General features: G+C 40.3%; 1 long non-coding RNA gene across 2 annotated transcripts in view; it reads right to left on the bottom strand.

Moving 5' to 3' along the window:
* Positions 1-24,461, bottom strand: part of LOC127483162 (uncharacterized) — a 114,571-nt gene extending 90,110 nt beyond the window's left edge. For both annotated transcript variants that reach the window (XR_007909160.2, XR_011378344.1), the window contains exons 1-4: positions 23,852-24,461; positions 19,180-19,328; positions 14,203-14,306; positions 9,546-9,663 (exon numbers count right to left, since the gene is read on the bottom strand). This is a non-coding gene — a long non-coding RNA (uncharacterized lncRNA). The remainder of the gene's footprint in view (positions 1-9,545; positions 9,664-14,202; positions 14,307-19,179; positions 19,329-23,851) is intronic.
* Between the last annotated feature and the right edge of the window lie 256 nt (positions 24,462-24,717).

Here is a 24,717-nt window from a genome sequence, read left to right as displayed (position 1 = left end):
ACCGGGTTCTAGTCCCGGTCGGGGCGCCGGATTCTGTCCCGGTTGCCCCTCTTCCAGGCCAGCCCTCTGCTGTGGTCAGGGAGTGCAGTGGAGGATGGCCCAGGTGCTTGGGCCCTGCACCCGCATGGGAGACCAGGAAAAGCACCTGGCTCCTGGCTCCTGCCATCGGATCAGCGCGGTGCGCTGGCCGCAGCGCGCCGGCCGTGGCGGCCATTGGAGGGTGAACCAACGGCAAAGGAAGACCTTTCTCTCTGTTTCTCTCTCTCACTGTCCACTCTGCCTGTCAAAAAAAAAAAAAAAAAAAATCGCAAAATAACAATTTTGTTCATATACGTTACTTTAGTATATGTATACTATTAGTTCCCACAAATCAAGGAAAACACGGTATTTGTTTTGGAGACTGGCTTATTTCACTAAGCACAATGATCTCCAACTGCATTCATTTTTTGTGAAAGACAGGATTTTATTATTTATTTTTTGTGGCTGAGTAGTATTCTGTCACTTGTATATATACCACAACTTCTTTATCCAGTCATCAGCTAACAGACATCTGTGTTGATTCCATATCTAAGCTGTTGTGAGTTGAGCTGCTATGAACATGAGGGTCCAGATAACTCTTTCATACACTGATTTCATTTCCTTTAGGAAAATTCCCAGGAGTGGAATGGTTGGGTCATATGGTAGATGGATCTTCAGATTTCTGAGGAATCTCCTTATGCTCTTCCATAATACTTGTGCTAGTTTACATTCCCACCAACAGTGGATTAGGGGACCTTTTCTCCCACATGCTCACCAGAATTTTTTTATTTTTTGATATTTGAGTGATAGCCAGTCTCACCAGGGTGAGGTGAAACCTCACTGTGGGTTTTTTTTTTTTTTTTTTTTGGCATTTTTCTGATGGGTAGTAATTTTGAGCATTTTTTATGTCTGTTAGCCATTTGTATTTCATCCTTTGAAAAATGCATATTCATATCCTTAGCCCATTTCTTAACTGGATTATTTGTTTTGTTGTTGAGTTTCTTGAGTTCCTGATACATGGCTTCTTTATCCAGTTACAGGATGATCCAAGTTGGCTGCTCCAGCTGTCATACATCCCAGCCTATGGAAAAGGTAAAGAGTGCATACAATCGCGCCTTCTAAGGGCACATCCTCCTAGAGGTACACAGCAGTTAGGTTCCTGGATCTTTGGTCAGGTCTTAGTCATACTGTTATGACATGCAATGGTGGCTAGGAAGTGTGGTCTCTCTTTGGCAATTGTGAACACAGGTAAAGCTCAGGAGTTCTGTTTTTAATGAAAAGACAGGATATCTATGTCAAGTGCCTGCACCTTTATAATGCTCTGTATTACTTTATACTACCTATATTTAATGCTACTATTGTTGAGTGTTTTAGTTAGCTTTTCATTACTATAATGAAATGCTTAAGACAAGTTATTTATGAAGGAAAGAAAGGTTTATTTGGCTGACAATTATAAAGGTTCAAGTCTAAAATCAGGTAGCCCCATTGCTTTGGCCTCTGATGAGAGTGGTACAGAAGACAAAATATATCATGAGCCAGGAAAGAGAGAAACGGGGGTGGGGAGGGCGCAGAGGGAGGGCTGGGTCCCACTGGGGCTTTTATAACCAACATACTCGTGAGAATAACCTTCCAAGGATATACCCCCAGTGACCTAAAGGCCTCCTCCCAGGCGCCATCTCTAATCCCCATAATTGGATAAGTTTTCATCTTCTTCATGTTACTCACTTATAACTTTAGAGTTGAAATATCTTCATGAGTTTGAGAGCCAAATCCTGTGCAAAGCACACCAGGAGAGGGGTTCAAATCCAACTTGATATTTGTTTTCTTTATTTCCCATCTGGTCTTGACTCTGTTTTTCTCTTTCTCTTATTTCTTTTGAATTACTTACTTTCTGATTTCATTTTTGATTTTGTGAGCTTATTATCTTTGTCATGTTATTTTAGTAGAGGCATAAGGGCTTATATGAGTGATATTCACCTCGAATTTACCACATTCTACCTTCAAGCAATATTAATGCCACTTCACATACAGCATCAGAAACTTACAAAGGTATACTTCCATTTCTCCCTCCCTGGCCTTTTTGCTGTATTTGCTATAACCACCATATTATTTTTTTGCTTAGTCAATTATCTCCTTTGAAATGCTCAGAAATTTAAGGAAGTCTTATGTAGTTACCTATGCAACTGGCATTTCCTGTGGCCTTCATTCCATTGTGTAGGTCCACATTTCTATCTACTATCATTTTTCTTCTTCATAAACAACTTTTTTTAAATTTTTCCTACTACTGTGATAATGTACTGATAATGAATTCTTTCAGATTTTATTCCTCTGGAAAAATAACTTTCATTTTCAAAAGATTTTTTCTAGGTATAGAATTATCATTTTTTCCAATTACCTCAAAGAGGTTGTCTCATTGTTTTCTTACTTCAACTGCTTTTGAAGATCAGTCTATTGTCATTCATATGTTGTTCCTCTGTATATAACAAGTGTTTTTATTCTCTAGGGGGACCAGTGCTGTGACGTAGTGGTGTAGTAGACTGAGCCACTGCCTGTAGCACTGGTTCCCAGATGGGCACTGGTTCCTGCTCTTCTTCTGATCCAGCTCTTTCCTTATGGCCTTTCAAATGGCAGATCAAGTTTTAAAAAAAGATATTCAAGCTGTAAATATTTTTATTTCATTTTCTTAAGGATAAATAAGTGAGATATATTTAGATGTTTATTTGATAATGTCAGAGGCTCTACATGTAGATGACATGTGCCCACAGCAGTCTGTCACTCTGCTTTCCCAGGCCATGGGCAGGGAGCTGGATCAGAAGAGGAGCAGGGGCCAGAGCTCTGGCACAGCTGGTTAATGCCCTGGCCTGAGGTGCCAGCATCCCTTAAATCTTTAAAGAAGAAAAAAAAAGAAAAAGAAGAGTAGCCATGACACAAACTGGCGCCCACATGGAATGCCAGTGCCACAGGTGGAGGCCAAGCCCACAATAAGGAAAAAAAAAAAAAACTACTTGCCTCACACCAAGAGACCAAATCACAACACATGAAAGTTGCTGTACTTTCTAAAATGTCCTTCTCAAGGGTCCTGCTTCCAGGCTGATATAAACTGTCTATGATTTATGAGATACTTTTCCCATATGAGGGCAATGGAAATGACCGGCTTTGCCATAAGATGACTATTTCATTTCTTTGAGATGTATGACTTCGGAGAAAGAATAAACTTACTTTAAGACTTATTATTTTTATAAGGGCTTTTTCTGGAAGGAGGCAGATGACTGGAATAAACAATAACGACATATGCAATGAGAAAGGCATTTGTGCCTGCCTTATTTTATTTTAAGATATATTTATTTATTTGAAAGGCAGAGATACAAAGAGAGAGAGAAGGAGAGAGAGAGAGAGAGAGAGAGAGAGAGAGAGAGATTGTCTATTCACTAGTTCACTCCCTAAATGGCCACAATAGCCGAGGCTGGGCCAGTCCAAAACCAGGAGCCAGGAGCTTCTTCTGGGTCTCCTATGTGCATGCAGGAGACAAGCACTTGGTCCATCTTCCACTGCCTTCTCAGAGAGCAGGATGGGAGGTGGAGCAGCCTGGACTTGTACCAGAGCCCATATAGGAGGGCAGCACTGCAGATGGCAGTTAGCTTTCGGTGTCACAGCACCAGCCCCAATATGCCGTTTTATTAAATTTAAGCCACTGCTTGGGGCACCCACATCCCACATCAGAGTGCAGGTTGGAGTCCCATCTACTCTGCTTCCCATCCAGTCCCTGCTAATGCACCTAAAGCCACAGATGATGACTCAAATACTTGAGTTCCTACCATGCATCTATGTGTCTACATCTGTATTTTCACATGACATTCACCTCCCTGTGTCTCTGTTCTCTAAGTACACCATTTTTCTGAATTAATCCAATATGGCATCATCTTAACTTGGTTGCATCTGCAAAGACCCTATTTCACAGGTATTGGGTGTTAGGCACTCAGTATAACTTTTCAAAGGATACAATTCAACCCACAACACTTGATATGATTCCTGCAGGGGCTTTTTTCATTACAGTATATTTGAACACCATTACATGCAGTAAGCCCCTTGAGCTACTATACCAATTGATTTCCTTTTTTTGTAAGCTAATAGTCAAAAATAAACCCTACTGAAAGAACTGAGGGAACATTCAGGAACCAGGCTTAATATTTCCGAAACAAACCTGTAACACAACAATGAATGATTCTACTGGCTTTTGTCTCCATTGTTTAAATGTACAAGGTAAACACAGACATCTCTTTGGAGTGGATGGGGAGTATGAATATTTGGATAAACCGTCTAAGGGAGAAATTATAGTCACCGGGCAGCCAGTGCTGAGACAGTCTGGAAGGCAATTCCCCTTGTTGCAAGAAGAACACTGAGGATGGACAGGGTCACTGCCAGTATATAAAACACAGGTCCCAAGGTAAGCAAAATCAATCAAGGTGGCAGACTGGAATGATTCAAGCCAGAGGGCCAACTGGTGAAGAAGTCCTCTCTCCATTTCCTAGCTCAGTGTGTGTGGGTAGCATAGCAAGAGGAAAAAAAGGAATTTCTGAGACAGAATGCAAGGCTTTAACCTCACCCTTCTGGAAACAAATTCCCAGCATGGGAACCAGACAATTCACCCAGCAACCGGGGATCTCCTCCCACCCCCGCCATACACACATCTTAGCTACCTGGTTGTGAGTTTTGTAGAGGCAGAGCCACCCAGATGAAGCCAGAGATGTATTACCTCTACAACAGAAGGAATTTATCTCCTGGTAGAGAGAGGTGTGGGGGTTAATGTGGGTAACTGAGATGTGAGAGTCTCCCTTTATTCTTCCCCCATGCATTGTATCTGGAGCTCTAGATATGGAGCGCAGGTGCAGGTGGCATGAAAACCAACCAGAGACGGGAAATCACACAGGAGAGTTGCTGTCCCTGGACAAAATGCCACAGCACCCATGCACCCCAACACCAGCCCCCAGCAGTCCCAAACTCAGAGGATGTATTCTTGGACTGTGAAAGACACTTTCATGAGAGTCTTTGAAAGCTTCACCAGAAAAGCAGAGAATAGATAATGGGCCTTCTTGCAATCCTAAGACGCCAGAACTATTCAGTAAATAGCATTGTTCAGCCTCCACCCTCAAACCTATTCGTATCCGCTGATGTGTCTAGGAAGTTTTTTCATGTTTGTTTGTATGTGTGTGTATGTGCACACACGTGTGTGCGTATTTAGTTGAGAAAAGCAATAGAGCTTGGTATTGGAACAGAGCCCAGCAGAAAGATGAAAGGACAAATAGCAAGGATTGAGGTTGTCTCCCATTGAGAGATCACAAGGGATGGTTTTTCTGTCCCTTTGGGGAGAGGAGTACAGAGAGAAATGGCAAGAATTTATTTTGAATGCTTGGGAAACAAACAAACCTATTTTATGGCCAAAAAGAAAACTATTCTATTTGCCTCTTTGTTAAATAATGTTTTATCCAGCAAAATGGTAATTTAAAAAAATGTTAAATATTCATAGAAATGTGAGGAATTAAGCTCTCATGTGCAGTATTGGAATGATGGTAAATAAATGAATTCTTTTGGGAAAACAATTTAGTAAAGCATCACACAATTATTAAGATATCTACCATTTGACCCAACAATTCTTCTTCTGAGACTCTATCTGAAGATCATCCTTCAGAAGAATGTACACACCAATATTTTCATTGTGCAAAAAAAATGAGAAACTCACTGTGGGGGGCTGAATTGTGTCCTCTAGTAGGTTCTCTACTAGGTCCCCTTGCACCTCAGAATGTGATCTTACTTGTAAATAGACACATTGCAGAGTCCTTAAGATGAGGTCATATTCAAGTAGGATGGACCACTAATCCAATATAGCTGGTGCTCTTCTTAGACAAGAGAATACCTTGTAAACATAGCCACAGAGAGAAGAAAGATAGCGTGAAGGCACACAGAAGATGGTCACATGACTGGAGGCAGGCATCCCTAAGCCAAGGAAAATAAGGACTGCTGGTAAACCACAGACATTGGGAGTTAAGACAGATTCTTCTCTAGAGCCATCAGAGAGAAAGCAGATCCTGTTGGACACTGTGATTACAAACCTAGCAGCCAGACTATGACACAATCAACTTCTTTGTTTTAAGCAACCCCATTTAGTTAAAGCAGCCGAGAAACTAAACAGTCATTTAATGTTGAAGGGAACAAGTAAATAAACAATGGTACACACAATTATACCAAAAACAATACCCTTAAAAGTAGTAATTACCTGCGCATAACAATGCATTAATTTCAAAGAAGCTAGATGCCAAATAGTGCATATAAATTAGAGAAATAGCTATATATGTCTACTTGCAAATATATGTATGCATATGCATATGCATCTCTTAACATATACACATACTGATCATACATACACATATACGCACATACATAAGACACTATAAGTGGATTTGGCAAATATAAACCAAAATTTTAACTGTTTTGTGCTATGTTCTATAGTGCTCCAATCTTTGACAATAATAGTGTATTTGTATAATTTTTAAAATAAAGCTTAAGAACTTTCTCTAAACTTTTTAAAAATGATTTTATACTTTTGAATGGATGCTGTAAAACTAGAGTTAAAAGAACTATAAGCATCGGATCTAGTGTTGCTAGCTGCTGCTTGAGATGTCAGCTCTGCATACTGCGGTGCTAGCTGGAGTCTCGGCTACTCAGTTTCCAATTCAGGTCTCTGTTAATGCACCTGGGAAGGCAGGGGAACATGGCCCAAGAACTGGGACTCCTGCCACCCACATGGGAGACCCAGATGGATTTCCAGGCTCCTGGCTTCAGCCTGGCCCAGCCCTGTTTGTTGTGAACATTTGAGGAGTGAACCAGCAGATAAGAGATATCTCCTCTCTCTCTCTCTCTCTCTCTCTCTCTCTCTCCCTCTCTCTCTCTCTCTCTCGGTGTGTGTGTGCATGTGTGTTTGTCTATATATAACTCTACCTTTAAAATAAAGAAAAGAAATCTGAGAAAGGGAGAAAGAGAAAGAAGGAAGGAAAAAACAATTGACTTGAACTCTCCAAAAATGCAAAGAGCATGGTTAAACAAACACCAGTGGAAGCAGGAAAATTCTACCTTAAAGAATACTCTTAATATAACTATAAACAATGTCATTCCTTGATTGGGTCTGTATTGAAAAGCAGAGAAGGATGGAAGGAAAAGAGAAAAAGAAGGAGAGGAGGGAAGAAGGAGGAAAGGAAGGAAAACCATACAGCTGTAAAAGGGTATTTGTGGGGCAACTGAAATTTGATTACAGGATATATTTTAGAAACTGCAATGTTAAACTCTTGGGAAAATAGCAGACATTTTTTTGGAAAGTGTCCTTGTTTTTACAAGACACATGCTAAGATAGTTAAGATAAAATATCATGGGGCTGGTGCTATGGCATAGCTGGTAAAACTGCCACTTGCAGTGCTGGCATCCCATATGGGTGCTGGTTCAAGTCCTGGCTGCTCCACTTCTGATCCAGCTCCCTGCTAATGTGCCTAGGAAAGCAGTGAAGGACGGCCCAAGTCCTTGGGTCCCTGTAGCCACGTGGGAGATAGAGAAGAAGCTCCTGGCTCCTAGCTTCAGATGGGCCCAGTCCTGGACGTTGCATCCATTTGGGTAGTAATCCAACACATGGAAGATCTCTCTCTCTCTCTCTCTCTCTCTCTCTCTGCCTCTGCCTCTGCCTCTCTGTAACATTGCCTTTCAAGTAAATAAATTTTTTTTAAAAATAAAATATCATAATGTCTGTAGCTTAATTTCAAAAGGTTTAACAACAAAAGATATTCAAATACAAGGCATTAATCACTACACAATTTATAATTGAAAAATAATGATGATGGTCTAAATGTCCTTAATGGAAATGTCTATATAATGAGAATAAGCATTTTTAAAAAAACCTGATGCCTTTGATTATTTTTCCTCCAAGGAACACATATTTTTAAGAAGATCTTTTTCAAAAGATTGTTGTTACATATAAAGAATTTTTAATGTGACTTCTTTAAAGAATAAAAAGTACCAAAAATCACTAAGCCTAATGCAAAGACCAGTAAATTCCTGAAATAGCATCCCAAATTCTTATTGTTCAACCCCTCTGGAGTCAAGGACTTCATACAAATAATCTCACTGTCAAAAAATGAGATAAATTTTCATGGTTTCTTAAAACTTTGGTTCCTATAGTCAGAACAAGGCTTGAATAGGAAAAGCACAAATTAAAGAGGGAACATCCATTTACGTCCATTTAAGAAGGCTAAAGTGATAGATTTCAAGGCACTTTCAGACTTTCTAGAATTGATCAGATGCTAGACATTTATCAGCTACCACTTCACACACAAAATGCAATAAACATTTAGGAAGAGTTTATCATAAAGGAGAGAAAAAGATAAATCCTGAGGCATAGAAAGTCATAAAGAGAAATTTTACCTACTACTCTTTTTGTTCTAAGTTAACTCCTGGTACCCACACATAACTCTCTCTAGACTCCTTTCCACTGTAAACTGAACAATGATTTCACGTCGTCTTCATCACACGTGCATAGGTTACTGATTTGTTTTATCTCCCTGTCGCCAAACAATAGAAGAGTAGAGAGGGTTGAGTTGCAATGTCTTAGGTCTACAGATGGACGATCTGGAGAGGCATTCTTCCTGTGGAACCTGTCTTCTCTGCCTGAAACCTATTCAGTAAGACTGTTCATTCTTGACCTCCTGCCCCCTTGACACTGATCTGTCCTAAAGAGGATGCCAATATATTGTCTGTCAAATTTATATTAGAAAGCCAGAGCATAGGGTCCCTATTTCTATATTGCACACAATGCTTTATGTCAGAGTTTGATAAACATGAAATCACGTTTTCAAAAGTTAAAAAACAAGTGTCAGTCAGTCAAAAATAGCTGACCACTGTGAGTGTCTCACTGGTTGACCTTGAACTTCTCCATGACTTTGAGGTCAATGATATGTCACTACAGAAAGAATTTTCTGATACGTTTATGATAGGCTCAGTCCTTTGACTATGATCTTGACATTAGAAAAAATTTTAAGTTGTCCCTCTTCAAACACCTTTCCAGAGAATTAAAGTTATAAAGGGTTCAATCCTCCTTTCTGTTATGCAATAAACTAACAATATTTACGCAATGAAATTGAAACTAATAGGAGTTAAACTTGCACATCTATGAGACAAAGATCCCTAAAATTTCAATAGAAGTTAAGATCCAATAAAGGAGACAAAATAGTAAAAGACCAACAAAGAAATGCTCAGTATTTACCACAGATTCTACATCCCCTTCTAGTTTATTTATAGAACAAAGTTAGCAGGTAATCCTGTGTAATCTTCTTTAAAATTCTGAAATAAATGTGAACTTCATCTTACATTATGGCTATTACTCTTAGATTTACAATTGTAAACATGTTAATTAATGCTACTCAAACACTGTCAGGATTAGTTTTTTTATATCAAATACTAAAGACATTAAATGTAACCCAAGACAAACTTACTCTATTTTGATAGCAGAAAGTGTCACCTGGAATTTTAAAGGACTTTCGAAGTGCAGTTCTTTCCTAGAAATAATGAATATGTTTTGCAAATTTTGTTTACTTGTTTTGTTTTGACCACCTGAAAAGGAAAGATAGAAGAAAGATGCTCATTTGCACTTCCCTTCATCCAGTCTCCAAATATTAAAATTCTGAGCCATCAGCAAGATTTTAAACAAATGGCACAAATATATCATATCACAGATAAATATAGGGAACATCCTTTTTTTTTTCATCCTGTGAATGCCAAAAAATAGCTTCTCTGCAGGTATGCACAATGGACATAAAATCTTTCTTATAATTTTTCCACAATGACTTAAAAGCAGGTGATACCCACATGAGTTTCTGCAGAAGGACACAGGAAGAAACACAGAGGATGGTCCCTGAACATTTAAGTATGTTTCTCAAATGTTTTCAGCCACACAATATTCTGGGCTGTGCCCTTTGTTTCAGATAAAGTGTGATTAAAAATGCTAGGCAGCTTTATTATTATTTCCCAATCACAATTCTTTACCACATCTGAGTTCCCAACTCTGATAATCGGGTTTATTACACTTCAATATCGGCATACATTCCCTCACTGCTGTTTGTTAAAACTTAAGTAAAGATGGTCACTGGGGGAAAAACAGCTCTTAAGCCCTATACTTAGTCATGTTAGACTCACATCCACTTGCAGGAGAATTACATGACAGATCCATTGTTCTGTAGTAGCAGGACACTGTGCCACTATATGAACACATGCAAACTACTCAGGAAGGCCTTTGAATATTTAAGGCAAGACACTAGTGGCTCATCCCAGTGGGAACCACAGGAAAGGGGAACCTGATTAAATTTAATGTCATTGTCACTTTTTTTTTTCATTGCGAAGAATTATATAGGTAGCCATAGCTACCACACTGTTCAGACAGCATGACCACAATATTCCCCCTCAGAGGTTGGCGTCAAGGACTGAATTATTCACTCAAAGAATGTGATTCATTGCTGGATGTGGTTCTTACAAGATTAAAAGCATCATCAGTATATAAAATGCATATACATACTTGAAGTGCAAAAATAAAACAAGTCATTCAACCTTTTGATCACTGATTAGTAAGAGTATGTAAAAATTATATATATGTATATATTTAGTACAATTTAGACTGTTGACTCTCTCTCTCTCTCTCTCTCCTTCCTACCTTCTCTCTCTTCCCACTTAAAATCAATTTGAAGTTTAAAAAGTTTTAACATAAACTGTTAGAAAAGTGTAGAACAAAATCCTCTTCTTAGGCTATTCCCTGTAAAAGGAAAGTTGTTGACTCAATATTTAATATTTAATTATGCTTCTCTGTGGTCTGCAACATCTCCAGGTAAAACGTACTAATTCATAAAATGTTGTTTGTTCAGCAACAGCAAAGAAGCATTATGATAACAAAGTCAGCCATGTATTATCCTTTATTAAACTGCAATTTCCTTATGTCTCAAAATTTACAATTTTCCTTCTCTTGGGTAACTATCTCTAAGTGTGCAGAGTCATATCTAAACATATATTTCACCTAGTTAAGTCACATAAATACGTTTATAAGTAAGACTGTTAAAACATAAACGAGAGAATTTTTACTTACTCATCTGATCAAACATCTACAGAAGAAACGTGGTATCACTTAGCCATCTATGTTAAACTTCTTAAATATCACGCAAGATTTTTTTTTCCTCTTTACAAATAACAAGATGTCGCTCTTTAAAAAGACAACAAAATAGGAATGCTAGCTGCTGCACAAGGTAGACCACCAAAGAAATAATCGGTGGCTTTTGATAAACTCGGGGGACTAGGAACACGCTCTCACTCACAGACTATCATCAGTTCTCAGTCGAAACCCAATCCACGTGCACCTGCCTGAGTGTCACCCACTGGAGTTTATAATGTGAACTGCAGGCAGACTCAGTATGACCACTCGTGGACACGAGTCTGTCACTCAGCCAGCACCCACCATCAGAACTGGCTCCCTCCTTTGAAGCCTCAGGAGACTGAATGGGCAATGGAATTTCAACTACCAGCTCAGTCTGATCTCACCAGGGAGAGATGAAAGCTCCCTGGTGGGACACCTTGGAGCAGCTGGCGGCGATGCTGCCACTGTGTTGTAAACCTGCCTGTAGAGAAACAGAGCTTTCCTCCGAACAAGCACACACGGTGCACCTCTAACACACCAAAGACTTCATTCTGCATACATGGGGTTAAAGCGATGCTCTTCCAAATGCAAATGTTCATGAGCTTGTTTTAATCTGTTTGGTAATGATATACAAAAAATATTAATTATGTTATAGGGAACTTAATTTGTACTGTAAACCTTAACCACTTATCTTCTTAAAATTTTATTTATTTAGATGAAATCACTTATAATTTTCTTAAACACAATTTTACTCACTAATATGAAAACATGCTAATGTCAAATCCAGAGAGCATAATTTCTTTCTAACTTTAAAAAAACCTCTATGAAGGTTCTACATGTTGATTACTTAAATTAGACACCCACAGACATATCACCTTATTGAGGATTGGGTTGATTACCATAGAATTTATGAGACAACTGTAAGCAGAGGAAGCTTCGGAGATGCAACTGTGCCCCTGAAATACCAATGGATATTTTCCTCGGTGAAATGTTAAACAATGTGCCTTCAACAATAAACTGACAATGCCTTTCCTGAGGCTTGTGGTGTGGTCACGGTGCCGATCTTGTCTTTTCTTCTTAATGTGCTCCCATACTAGAGACATTACCATGGTCATTCACAAAAACTACAGTATGGAGAAGTAAAGATGCTTCTTCTGTAATGTTTCTTTCTTCCATCTGCGGCTGGGGGGGTTACAGCTGGTGTCTGTTTTTTTGTCTTGTTTGTTTTGTTTTGGTTACCTGAATGGATTTCCGCTTCTGCACTGTACCAGCTTGCCATTCATTGTGCGGTCAGTTCAAGCAGAACAGTTTAGTGTCTTTTGCTTTCTGAGTTACCTTTCACCCTTCAAAGCACTTTCGGACTAGCTTTTACTAATGCTGAATATTTTCTTATAGAATGCCCTTAGCTATACTCCCTTATAATTATCTGAAACTCACATAACGAAATGAAATAATGATTATAAATAATGAACAGTAAAATACAATAGTTGCAAACAAAAATGAAAAAGTTTTAACTAAGGTCTATGTATAATGGATTCTTCTATTCAAACCAGCTATCAACAGAAAAGAGGTTATTAAAAAAGGAATCACTTAACCACATAGTTTCCTGATAATTGCAGTTATAAATGTTTATGATATTATAAAGAAATTAGGGGAAATAAGTCATAAAATAACTAAAATTAGGTTCTCTGCTTCTCTTATATTTAAAAAATATTTATTTGTGGACCGGCGCCATGGCTCACTTGGTTAATCCTCCGCCTGCGGCGCCGGCATCCCATATGGGCACCGGGTTCTAGTCCTGGTTGCTCCTCTTCCAGTCCAGCTCTCTGCTGTGGCCCGGGGAGGGCAGTGGAAGATGGGTCAGGTGCTTGGGCCCCTGCACCTGGCTCCTGGCTTCAGACTGGTGCAGCCCTGGCCATGGCAACCATTTGGGGAGTGAATCAATGGAAGGAAGAACCTTTCTCTCTGTCTCTCTCTCTCACTGTCTATAACTCTATCTGTCAAATTAAAAAAAAAAAAAAACATTTATTTGTTTATTTGAAAAGCAGAGTTACAGAGAGACAGAGAGAGAGAGAGGAAGAGAGAGCAAAAGATTTTTTATCTGGTTCACTCCCCAAATGGCCACAATGGCCAGGACTGGGCCAAAGCCAGGAGATGGGGTCTCTTTCGCTCTGTGTAACTCTGCTTTTCAAATAAATAAATACATCTTTTAAAAATTAATTAATTCTCACTTTATCAAACCTTTAAGATATGTACAAATAACCCATTTCACAAATGAGGAAAGTGAAACAACAAGAGAAATTATTTCTCCCTGACCAAATAGGCTAGGTAAATTGCCTAAGGTCTGAAGCAATCAAGCAGATTTGAACTCACTCTGCCTGTCTTCAAAACCCTGGCTCTTGTATATTGCACAATATAACCTTCCATTTTGATATACACAAATGGATCAATAGCTGTGGACATTGTTATATACTATTATTCAAGTATTATTCCTTGGAGGCTATCCACATCCATGGATATTGATATTAATTTTGATATTGATTTTAATATTGATTTGTATTTGTCTTGTCAAACTTAATACTTATCAGATATGTGACCATGGTTATGTCATTATATCTTCCTGGATTTCAACTCTCTCATCTCCAAAGTGAAAAACCTGAAGTGAATAGAGCTATAAAAGTCTGATTCAGTTAGCTTCTACTGCATTACTATGCCAAAGCTCTATGGATTAAAATAACAACAACCATTCATTAGCTCATGATTTTGTAGGTAAGCAATTTGAGCACAGACAATGGTTCTTCTGCTATCCAGGGCTGGGCTCAATCATTTTTCTCAAATAACAAACCTTCTAATTTTGGCTAGGACTAAAGAGGTTCCTGGGATCTGCGATTTTTATTAATAAAACCAGGAAAACTCCAACTCATGAGTTGGCCACCCTGCATGTAAGTGTGGTCAGCTGGCGTTCAAAGTTTTACCTTTCTGTGTGGAGGCTGCTGATGCAGCACAGCAAGTGGTCTATAAATCGGATTATTCCATGAGGCCTGCCCAGGTTCACTCACTTTGTAGTGGGTACAGGAGCCTGAGAGAGCAACAAGAAAGGCAAGTCCTAGTGAACCAAATCTATTTTCCATTTATATCACATTTGCTACTCTCTCACAGTTCAAAGTAAGTCACATGGCACACATTCAACCAATGAAAAGATTCAACTTCTTTGTGAGAGGATATGCAAAGTCTCATTGTAAAAGAAAAGGATATGTATAAACAGAAACAATTTGTAACTACCTTTGTAGGCCACTTCAAGATCATTGCCTGCCCTGAAATTGGTATTTCTATATTCACCTACATGTTCTACCGAAAAACTCCCATGGGAGTTACAGAAGCTACAGTCTTTCTTGGGCAGTTCCAGCTGCTACAACAGAATACCATAGATTGGATGTCTTCAACAACAGAAATTATTTCTCACAGTTCTGGAGGCTGGAAAGTCCAAGATCGTGGTGCCTGGGTAGCTGCGTTCTAGGTAAGGATCCTCCTCCTGTTTTGTCAGTGGCCTTGTATCTTCACATAATGCAGAACAGAGAGAAAAGGGCAAGTTCTCATGTCTCTGTTAAGGGCACTAACCCCATTCATAAAGACTCCATCTTCATGACCTAATCACTTCCCAAAGGCCCTACACACTAATACCTTCACATTGGGGGGTATAATTTCTTTCTTTTTTCTTAAGATTTATTTATGTATTTATTTAAAAGGCAAAGTGACAAAGAAATGTGTGTGTGTGTGTGTGTGTGTGTGTATGGAGATAGAAAGAGAGTCTTCCATCCATTGGTTCTCTCCCCAGTGGCCACAACAGCTAGGGCTGGGCCAGGAACCCAGAACTCTAGCCAAGACTTGAACCAGAACTCCAACATAGGATGCCACTGTCACAAGCAGAGGCTTAACCCACTGCACCACAATGCCAGCCCTGAGATTAGGATTTCAACATGTGCATTGGGAATGAGGGTAGGGAGGAGAAGGATATAAACATTTAGTCCATCACACAGTCCGTCTGTGGCTATACCACCTTTCAAAGCAGTAAGTAATCAGTAAAGCTAATTAACATGTTCCAGGACTGCTTATTCCGGTTGATGAATTTGCTTGGCTTCCTTATGTAGAAATAAACAAGGATTAAATCTGAATGATGATCCTTATTCTACCTTTTCTTCTCTTAACTTCTGTAGAATTAAGTAGGATATTCAAAACTGAAATATATGCAATAGGTAGCATTTGTATGTAGTTTTGGTTGCATCCCAAATAGTTCAGTGACCCAAGACAGTCTAACCTGAGGATACCATAACAATAAGTGCTCTCCAAATTAGGAAGTTCTTGGCAAAATAATGGAGATAAAAGAAGAAAAAGCAAGAAAGTTTTTCACAAAGCAAAATATAGCAGGTAAAGCCACCACCTGCAGTGCCAGCATCCCATTTGGGTGCCAGTTCAGGTCCCAGCTGCTCCACTTCCAATCTAGCTCTCTGCTATGGCCAGAGTAGGCAGTAGAAGATGGCCCAAGCCTTGGCCCCTGCACGCACGTGGGAGACCTGGAAGAAGCTCTTGGCTCCTGGCTTCGGATCGGCACAGCTCCAGCCATTGTGGCCAATTGGGGAGTGAACCAGCGGATGTAAGACTCTCTCTCTGCCTCTCCTTCTCTCTCTGTGTTACCCTTTCAAATAATTTTTTTAAAAGTTAAAGAAAAATAAAAATAAAAAACATCATACTTTAAATTAAGATAATAACAGCAAAAAATTCAGTGATAGACTCAATAATAATCAATGATTTTAATATTAGCTTTAGCATTAGTGATTATTACTACTGATCTCTCTTCAAGATGTAAATCAGTTTCTTAGCCTCATTGAACATATTGGATCTGACTCCTTATAGATACTACTTTATCGATGGCTGGTAGATAACCACCCATCCTTACATTCATCTCTGGAAATGTGCTAGATCAATTTTAAGCCCACAGAGTTTTCTACCTTGCATTTAAAATTATAACATGGGGCAGCCTTTTGGCACAGCAGCTAAGATGCTGGTTGGGACACCTGCTGGAACTGGTAGGGGTTCTAGCTCCACCCCCAATTCCAGTTTCCTGCTAATGCAGGTCCCCCGGGAGGCAGCAGCTGATGGCCTAAGTACTTGGGTTCCTGCCACCCACATGGGAGACCAGGATTGACTTCTTGGCTTCCAGCTTTGGCCTTGCCCAGCACAGGCTGTGCAGGCTTTTGGAGAGTAAGCCAGAGGAGGATAAGAGTTCTCTTGCGTTCTCTCTCTTTCTCTCTCTCTCTCCATCCCACCCTCCCTCCCTCTCTCCTTTTTTTTCCATTACTCTCAACTAAATACAAATTTAAATTTTTTTTAAAAAAAGGATGTATTCACCACTCTCATTTGTCAAGCTCAATCAGACCTCCTCAATATGAATGGCTTAATTAAATTATAACTATATTCATCTAGTATTGGAGTTCATCCTGTGCCACATGTAAACTGTTCATCTCATAAAAGAAATCAGAAGATTTAAGGATGAGCCCTTGGATGGGGAGAGATGCGAAGAATCAGTTGGAGACAGATGATCCGGATGGACAGATCAAAACAATTTCCTTGATTTATCTGTTTGTTGCTTTTTGTTATATTTTCTTAAACTGGAGACTTGCTTGGTATTTCCTTCACCTATAGAATTTGCTCTTTTCTTCAATGAATTGGCCAATAAACTTAGTATTGTTTATGTCAGCTAGAGAAAGAAAGAAAGTAGGGAGTGGGGGAGAGAATCTCTCATATAGGTTACAATGACATAGATTACATTAAAATTACTCCTCGAAACACATTAATGTTGGAAAGAAAAAAAAAAAAACATACCAAGTGTTAAAATCTACTAGTTACTCAAGCAGCTAAAATTAGTTTAAATGCAATTTTTAAAATTCACTGTAGGGGTCAGTATCGTGGCACAACTAGTTAAACCACTGTCTGTGATGCTGACATCCCACATGGGCACCAGTATGTGTCCTGGATAGTCCACTTCTGATCCAGCTCCCTGCTGGATCCTGCCTTTCCCTGGGAAAGGCAATGGAAGAAGGCCCAAGTGCTTGGCTCTCTACCCAGAGACCCAAATGTAGTTCCTGGCTCCTGGCTCTTGACTTCAGCCTGTGGCCATTTGGATAGGCAATTAATTCTCTCTCTCTCTCCCTCTCTCTCTCTCTCTGTCTCTGTCTCTCTGCCTGTCAAATAAAATAAATCTTTAACAAAAAAATTCACTGGGGCTGCTGTTGTAGCATGGTGGGTAAAGCCACAGCCTGTGATGCCATGGGTGAGAGTTTGAGTCCTGGCTGCTCCACTTCTGATCCAGTTCCCTCTATTGTGCCTGGGAAAGCAGAGGAAGATGAACCAAGTGTTTATGCCTCTGCACCCATGTGGGAGACCCAAAGGAAGCTCCTGGCTCCTAGCTTCAGACCAGCCCAGCTCCAGTTGTTATAGCCATTTGGAGAGTAAACCAGTGGATGGAAGCTCACTGTCTGTCTGTCTCTCCCTCTCTTTCTCTATAAACTCTGCCTCTCAAATAAATACATAAATATTTTTTAAAATAAAGCTAAGGGGCCAGCGCTGTGGCATAGCAGGTAAAGCCACCATCTGCAGTGCCACCATTCCATATGGGCGCCGGTTCGAGTCCCAGCTGCTCCACTTCCCATCCAGCTCCCTGTGTGGCCTGAGAAGGCAGTGGAAGATAGCCTAAGTTACTGGGCCCCTGCACCCACATGGGAGACCTGGAAGACGCTCCTGGCTCCTGACTTCGAATCGGCCCAGTTCCAACCACTGCAGCCATTTTGGGGAGTGAACCAGCGGATGGAAGATCCTCTCTCTCTCTCTCTCTCTCTCTCTCTCTCTCTGCCTCTGCCTCTCTTCCTGTAACTCTGCCTTTCAAATAAATTAATTAATTAATCTTTTTTTAAAAAGCTAAAAATAATTCATAGTAGATTCCTTAACAATCAGAAATAGTGACCAGATCCTCAAAAAAGTCTGGGAGTAAGGAAAACACAACACCACAAAGTTTTTTAAGGAGGCTTCAAAAAGTTTATCAGAAAATGGAATTAAAAGATAAGGTGGGGACCAGTGTTGCAGTGCAGTGGGTTAAGCCACAAGCTGCAATGCCAGCATCCCATATGATTGTCTACTAGAGTCCTAGTTGCTCCTTTTCTGATCCAGCTCCCTGCTAATGCACGTGGGAAAGCAATGGAAGATGATCTAAGTATTTGTGCCACTGCTATCCACATAGGATGCCCGGATGGAATTCGTGGCTCCTGACTTTGGCTGTTGTGGCCGTTTGGGGAGTGAACCAGTGGATGGGAAGATCTCTGTCTCTGTCTCTCCCTCTCTCTCTGTAACTCACTCTGCCTTTCGAATAAACAAATCTTTATTTTTAAAAAAAAAAGGCAAGGTAAATTTCCTATGGATTTCACTTTTTTAAATTTGTTTGAGACAGAGTGAGAGAGATGGCCTCTCCACTAGTTTACTCCCCAAATGAACCACAATGACTAGGGCTGGGGCCAGAGGCCAGCAGCCAGGAATACAATCCAGGTCTCCTAACGTGGGTGGCAGGAATCTCATTATCTGAGCCATGACTACGGTCTCCCAAGGTCTGCATAAGCAGGAACATGGAGTCAAGAGTCAGTCTGGGAATTCAACTCAGGCATTATGGTAAAGTGCTGATCTAACTGCCTGCTCCCACAATCTGTGTGAACCCATCCCGTAATGGTCCTGGGAAGGATTTTCTCAGATGACTGAGAATGTGGAAGAACACAGAGGACTGGTCTCACAGTATCAGCTGCTGAAGGTATGTTATTTATTCTGTATCACCAAACACTAATTTCAGATTATATTATTATTATTATATTATTGTTATCAGATTATATTCCAATGAAGATTTTATAACTTACAGTTGATAAGAACATCAAACATCTGTGGCTCACATTCAGTATAAATGTTCTGAACACTCAGTATCTCTTAGTTGTCTCATAGTATATGATAATAATGCCTTGTGCTTCTTTCACTACCAATTTCTATTGCTTTCATTATTGAATTCAGCCTATTCAAAATGTAAAATGGAAATATCTTTCATTTCTTTCTATTTTAGTATCTATGAAAACAAAATATCAGTGCCCCTAAAGATAATTTAATCTCCATTTCACCCAGTGTAGTTCTCAAGTTAAGCTATATCTCCTCGCTTTATTTTTAGAAAATTAGCTTTTTTCCTAGTTTTTCCTTGAGAGAGAAAATAGACAAAGTATACAAAATTTTAAAAGAACACATAGTTTTCAAAATTAAATAGTGGAAGATCTAAATGAAACTGTTTTTTAATTGTTTATGTATTTATTTTTGAAAGGCAGACCAACAGAGACAGAGAGAGAGTGAGAGTGAGAGGGAGAGGGAGAGAGAGATCTTCCACCCACTGTCCCCTCCCAAAAAGCCCCTAATAGCTAGATCTGGGCCAGCTGAAGGCAGGAGCCTGGACCCTTATTCAGGCCTCCCACGTAGGTGCCAGGGACCCAAACACCTGAGCCATCATCCACTGCCTCCCAGGATGCATTAGAAGGAAGCTGGGTCAGAAGTAGGGTAGCTAGGACTCAAACTAGGCACTCTGATTTAGATTGCTGGTAACCCAAGCGGTGAATTAATCCACCATGCCACATGTTTGCACCTAAACAAAACTATCTTCAGCTGCTATCCCCCCCAAAAAATGCTCTGAAATGAAGACGTTTTTTTTTTTTTTTTTTTTTTTTGACAGGCAGAGTTAGACAGTGAAGAGAGAGAGACAGAGAGAAAGGTCTTCCTTCCGTTGGTTTACCCTCAAAATGGCCACTACGCCCAGCGCGCTGCGCCGATCCAAAGCCAGGAGCCAGGTGCTTCTCCTGGTCTCCCAGGCGGGTACAGGGTCCAAGCACTTGGGCCATCCTCCACTGCCCTCCCTAGCCACAGTAGAAAGCTGGACTGGAAGAGGTGCAACCGGGACAGAATCCGGCACCCCAACTGGGACTAGAACCCAGGATGCTGGTGCCGCAGGCGGAGGATTAGCCTAGTGAGCCGTGGCGCCGGCCTGAAGACTTATTTTTAATGAGGACCGTTAGCTTTGACTTGATCTTTAAGCTCAGTAAATATAAACTCACTGTACTTGTACCTAAGATTCTCGCAGAATGTTATAGGCTACTACTACTGTAAATTTTGGATGATTGGGCATAACACTCCAAGGACAGCAAAGAAAGGATGTAACAGAAAAGATAATTGAGCTGAGGTCCTGTTATTGGATCCGACAGCATATGCAGGGAGCTTGCCAGGAGTCCAAGGGCTGATTTACTCAGCAAAGGAAGTGTGGCATCTAGTGGACATTTAGTTTCTGCAATAGCTTCCTGTATTTCCCAGAGAAATACATATGACAGACGCTAGAGGGTTGCAGTTTAACTCTTTCATTGTTGTTGTTTTAACCAACTCATGTTTTCATTTCCATGCTAAATATAATTTTCATATTAGTTTAACAGTAAGACTCAAGATGCCCATAAGAAAAAAATTGGTTAAATTATAATTCTACAAAGTGATTCTTATTTGAGTGTGCTTACTTTTTATTTTGAAAAATATTGCAACATGAGACTCATATTTACATGAAATCAAATCTGCTTTTCTTGGAATATTAAATTTCACAAAATGTGAAAATGCTTTAAGGAACAGGTCATCAAAGAAGGAGGTACCTTTCTCTAAAGGGAGGAGAGAACTTCCACTTTGACTATTGTCGCTCCCCGTCTTCGTGGAGGAACGACACAGGACCCTGCGCTGTTCTTTTGTCTGCTCGGCCCTCCCCGGGTTTGCTGCTGGTTCTTCCCGGGTTGGCTACTGTCCCTTCCACCTCCGTGGAAGGGCGGTTCCCCCTGGCCACTTTCCCCACTTCCGCGGGGGAGCGGCACACCGCCGGCCGGCTCTCTCGGGGGCTGCACAGGTGTTCCTTCAGATAGATGTTCCCCTTAGATGTTCCTGGTGCATGTTGTCTCTCTCCTCCTTTATAGTCCTCTTCCACCAATCCCAACTCTGCTACCCACACGCCGAGTACGCTGCCCTCCTCCAATCAGGAGCAGGTCCTGCTGTTTATTGGTTGAACTGGAGGCAGCTGTGTAGAAGCTGTTTCTCCCTTCTCAGCGCCATATTGTGGGAGAGCAGATGCATAGAATAAGTCTTAATTCCAGTAACTTAGTCTAGTCCGAGTTGCTCCCCACAACTATGACCTTGTCTAAATATGATCGAAGTTGGTGAACTCAAAAGGCTTCCATAGCCTTGGCAACTCATGACAAGAGCCTAGGGTGAATACTGATGCCATAAACAAGAGTGTCAATTTGCTAAGTCAACAACAGGAGTCACTGTGCACTTACTCCTCATGTAGGATCTCTGTCCTTAATGTGCTGTACATTGTGATTTAATGCTATAACTAGTACTCAAACAGTATTTTTCACTTTGTGTTTCTATGTGGGTGCAAACTGTTGAAATCTTTACTTAATATATGCTAAACTGATCTTCTGTATATAAAGAGAATCGAAAATGAATCTTGATGTGAATGGAAGGGGAGAGGGAGCGGGAAAGGGGAGTGTTGTGGGTGGGAGGGAAGTTATGTGGAAGGGGGAAGCCATTGTAATCCATAAGCTGTACTTTGGAAATTTATATTCATTAAATAAAAGTTAAAAAAAAAAAAAAAGAAAACGGGCTGGCCATGGCTCAATAGGCTAATCCTCCACCTTGCGGCGCAGGCACACCGGGTTCTAGTCCCGGTCAGGGCGCCGGATTCTGTCCCGGTTGCCCTCTTCCAGGCCAGCTCTCTGCTATGGCCAGGGAGTGCAGTGGAGGATGGCCCAAGTGCTTGGGCCCTGCACCCCATGGGAGACCAGGAGAAGCACCTGGCTCCTGCCTTCGGATCAGCGCGGTGTGCTGGCCGTGGCGGCCACTGGAGGGTGAACCAACGGCAAAAAGGAAGACCTTTCTCTCTGTGTCTCTCTCTCACTGTCCACTCTGCCTGTCAAAAAAAAAAAAAAAAAGAAAAGAAAGAAAACACTTTAAGAAAGAGCAAAGAAAGTCCACAAAATATATTATTTCATGTCACAAAACTGTTTTACAAATTAGAGATTTGATGTAATAACAGATATTGAACTTGAATTTCATAGAGTAAAAAGGTACACGTTGATTTTATTTTGGAAAGCAATATTTCAAACTGTTATTTCAAAGTGCAAATTACAAATAAATGTCAATTTTATTGATTTTAAGTTATCTATTTATAAAAATATTTGATTACAATTCCATTAAATCTTAGTTCTGGAAATCAATCATGATCCCAAGTATGTTAACTTACTACATTATGGATTCAGATTTCAAAATTCACCTCTGCCTTCTTGTTAAATCAGTCAAGTGTTCTCAAACTTGCAACTATGTATATATTAAAAGTTGAGTGATTTCAAAACAGTTTTGTGTTTTTCTGTGCTCTTTCATACCAGACTGCAGACAGCATTCACTCACTATAGAATACTGTCTAACATGGAGTCCTGTCTTTTCATAGATTTGCTTGCATATCCTGCTAGAGCAGGCCTTTCAGAGATAGGAAATACGGAAATGTAATGTGTGGATTTCAGGTGGGCAATCTGAAACGGCTGGCATGTTTTACTACTCAGGAGAGTACAGCAGCTCATACTCTTGTTTGTGGTTTGGTCCCCCCTAGTGGACATCAAGTAACACTGAAAATTTAATCCAGTGGTCAAAGCCAGAGACAAATTGTGGATTCAGGAGAGAAAATGAAGTCAACATGTTCCCAGGATTTGTGTCATTTGTCTGATTCTGGTATCTAACCAACAGTAGTTCAAATGTGAGTGAAAGACCTTTAAATACTTTGGAAATTTATGAAGTAAATGACATACTTCCTAAGTAAGTAGCTTATTTGGGAAAATGGGAATTCCAAGGTATAAATATTCATTTCTACTTTGTTCCATGAGACTTCTGCAAACTTGGGAACAACACTACTTCCTAAAAGACACTTCACTTTTAAAATGCTCAAGTGGCTTATAAAGTATGCAACCGTGTTTCTTGGGGCAGGCATTGTGGTACAGTGGGTGAAGTCAGTGTATGCCACCCCTGCATCCCATATCCAAGTGCCTGGTTCGAATCCCAGCTATTCCATGTTTCTAATCCAGGTTCTGGCTGATGTACCTGAGAGGTGGTGAGAGGTACATGGGCTCCTGCTACCCGCATAGGAGACCTGGATATAGTTCCTCCCTCCATGCTTCAGCCTGACCCAGCCCTGACTTGTGTAGGCATTTAGGGAGAGAACCAAAGGATGGAGGATCTCTCTTTTTCTCACTCTCTCTTTCAAAAAAAAAAAAACCAAATATTTAAAAAAATATTTACAAAAGAGTTGCTCTTCATTCCCATGTTATTAATAATTATTAGCATACAATCTTTCTCCTACATTTTTTCTGAAAAAATGAATAAGAAAATGGAATGAAAAAATCAGTGTTTTTTAATGTCATGTTTGTGTTTAATAAAATTTGCTCTTAAACTATTATCTCTAAAGAACATTTCATTCCTTACCTTAGGGATATAAGCCATACTAAATGAATGGTAACTTCACCTGTTTTAGATTTTTTGCAAGCATTGCTATTTTTCCCAATGGTTCCTTTCCAAAAAAGAAAAAAAAAAGACTTTGAGTAAAAACAAGATATGCAGGTGGCTTCAAACTTTCTCTATATTCAACTTATTTAGAAAAGACTACCTAAAGAGTTAAATAGTTTGTAGTGATAATCCCTGCACATTATGGTCTTGAAAAGACCATTTACACATCAAGAGAATTGCTAGAAATAAGACTTAGAAATTATTAAAACCAGAAAAATTTGATTATAATTATATTGTCTATAATGTCTATAATATAAGCAGGTATGTATATTTTTCAAAATGTGACAGTCTTGTGGCCCACATTGTGGCACAGCTGGCTAAACTGCCACCTGCAACACCAGGCATCCCATATGAGCACAGGTTCAGGTCCCAGCTGCTCCACTTCCCATCCAGCTCCCTAATGATGCACCTGGGAAGGCAGTGGAGGACAGCCCAAGTCCTTGGGCCCCTGCACTCGCTCTGGCCATTGTGGCTTTTTGGGGAGTGAACCAGTGGTTGGAAGCTCTCTTCTCTCTCTCCCTCTGTCTGCCTCTGCCTCTCTATAACTCCTTCAAATAAATAAATAAAGCTTAAAAGGCGGCGGGGAGGGGGGTTGGGGGAGAGAACGAGTGAATGCTGCTTCTGTGCAGCCTAAGTAATGGGAAGGACTGCTCCAGAATGGGCAACTCAGCTCTGCAAAAGGCTGGTCCAAAAGGCCATGGTGGGGCTGGCAGCGGGTCAACGCCCTGGCCTGAAGCACGGCATCCCATATGGACGCCGGTCCGATACCCAGCTGCTCCACTTCC

Source organism: Oryctolagus cuniculus, chromosome 8, assembly GCF_964237555.1.
Source record: "Oryctolagus cuniculus chromosome 8, mOryCun1.1, whole genome shotgun sequence".
In the NCBI taxonomy this organism is placed as follows: domain Eukaryota; kingdom Metazoa; phylum Chordata; class Mammalia; order Lagomorpha; family Leporidae; genus Oryctolagus; species Oryctolagus cuniculus.
The sequence above is the reverse complement of the archived record's forward strand: the minus strand, read 5'-3'. Positions and strand labels throughout refer to the sequence as shown.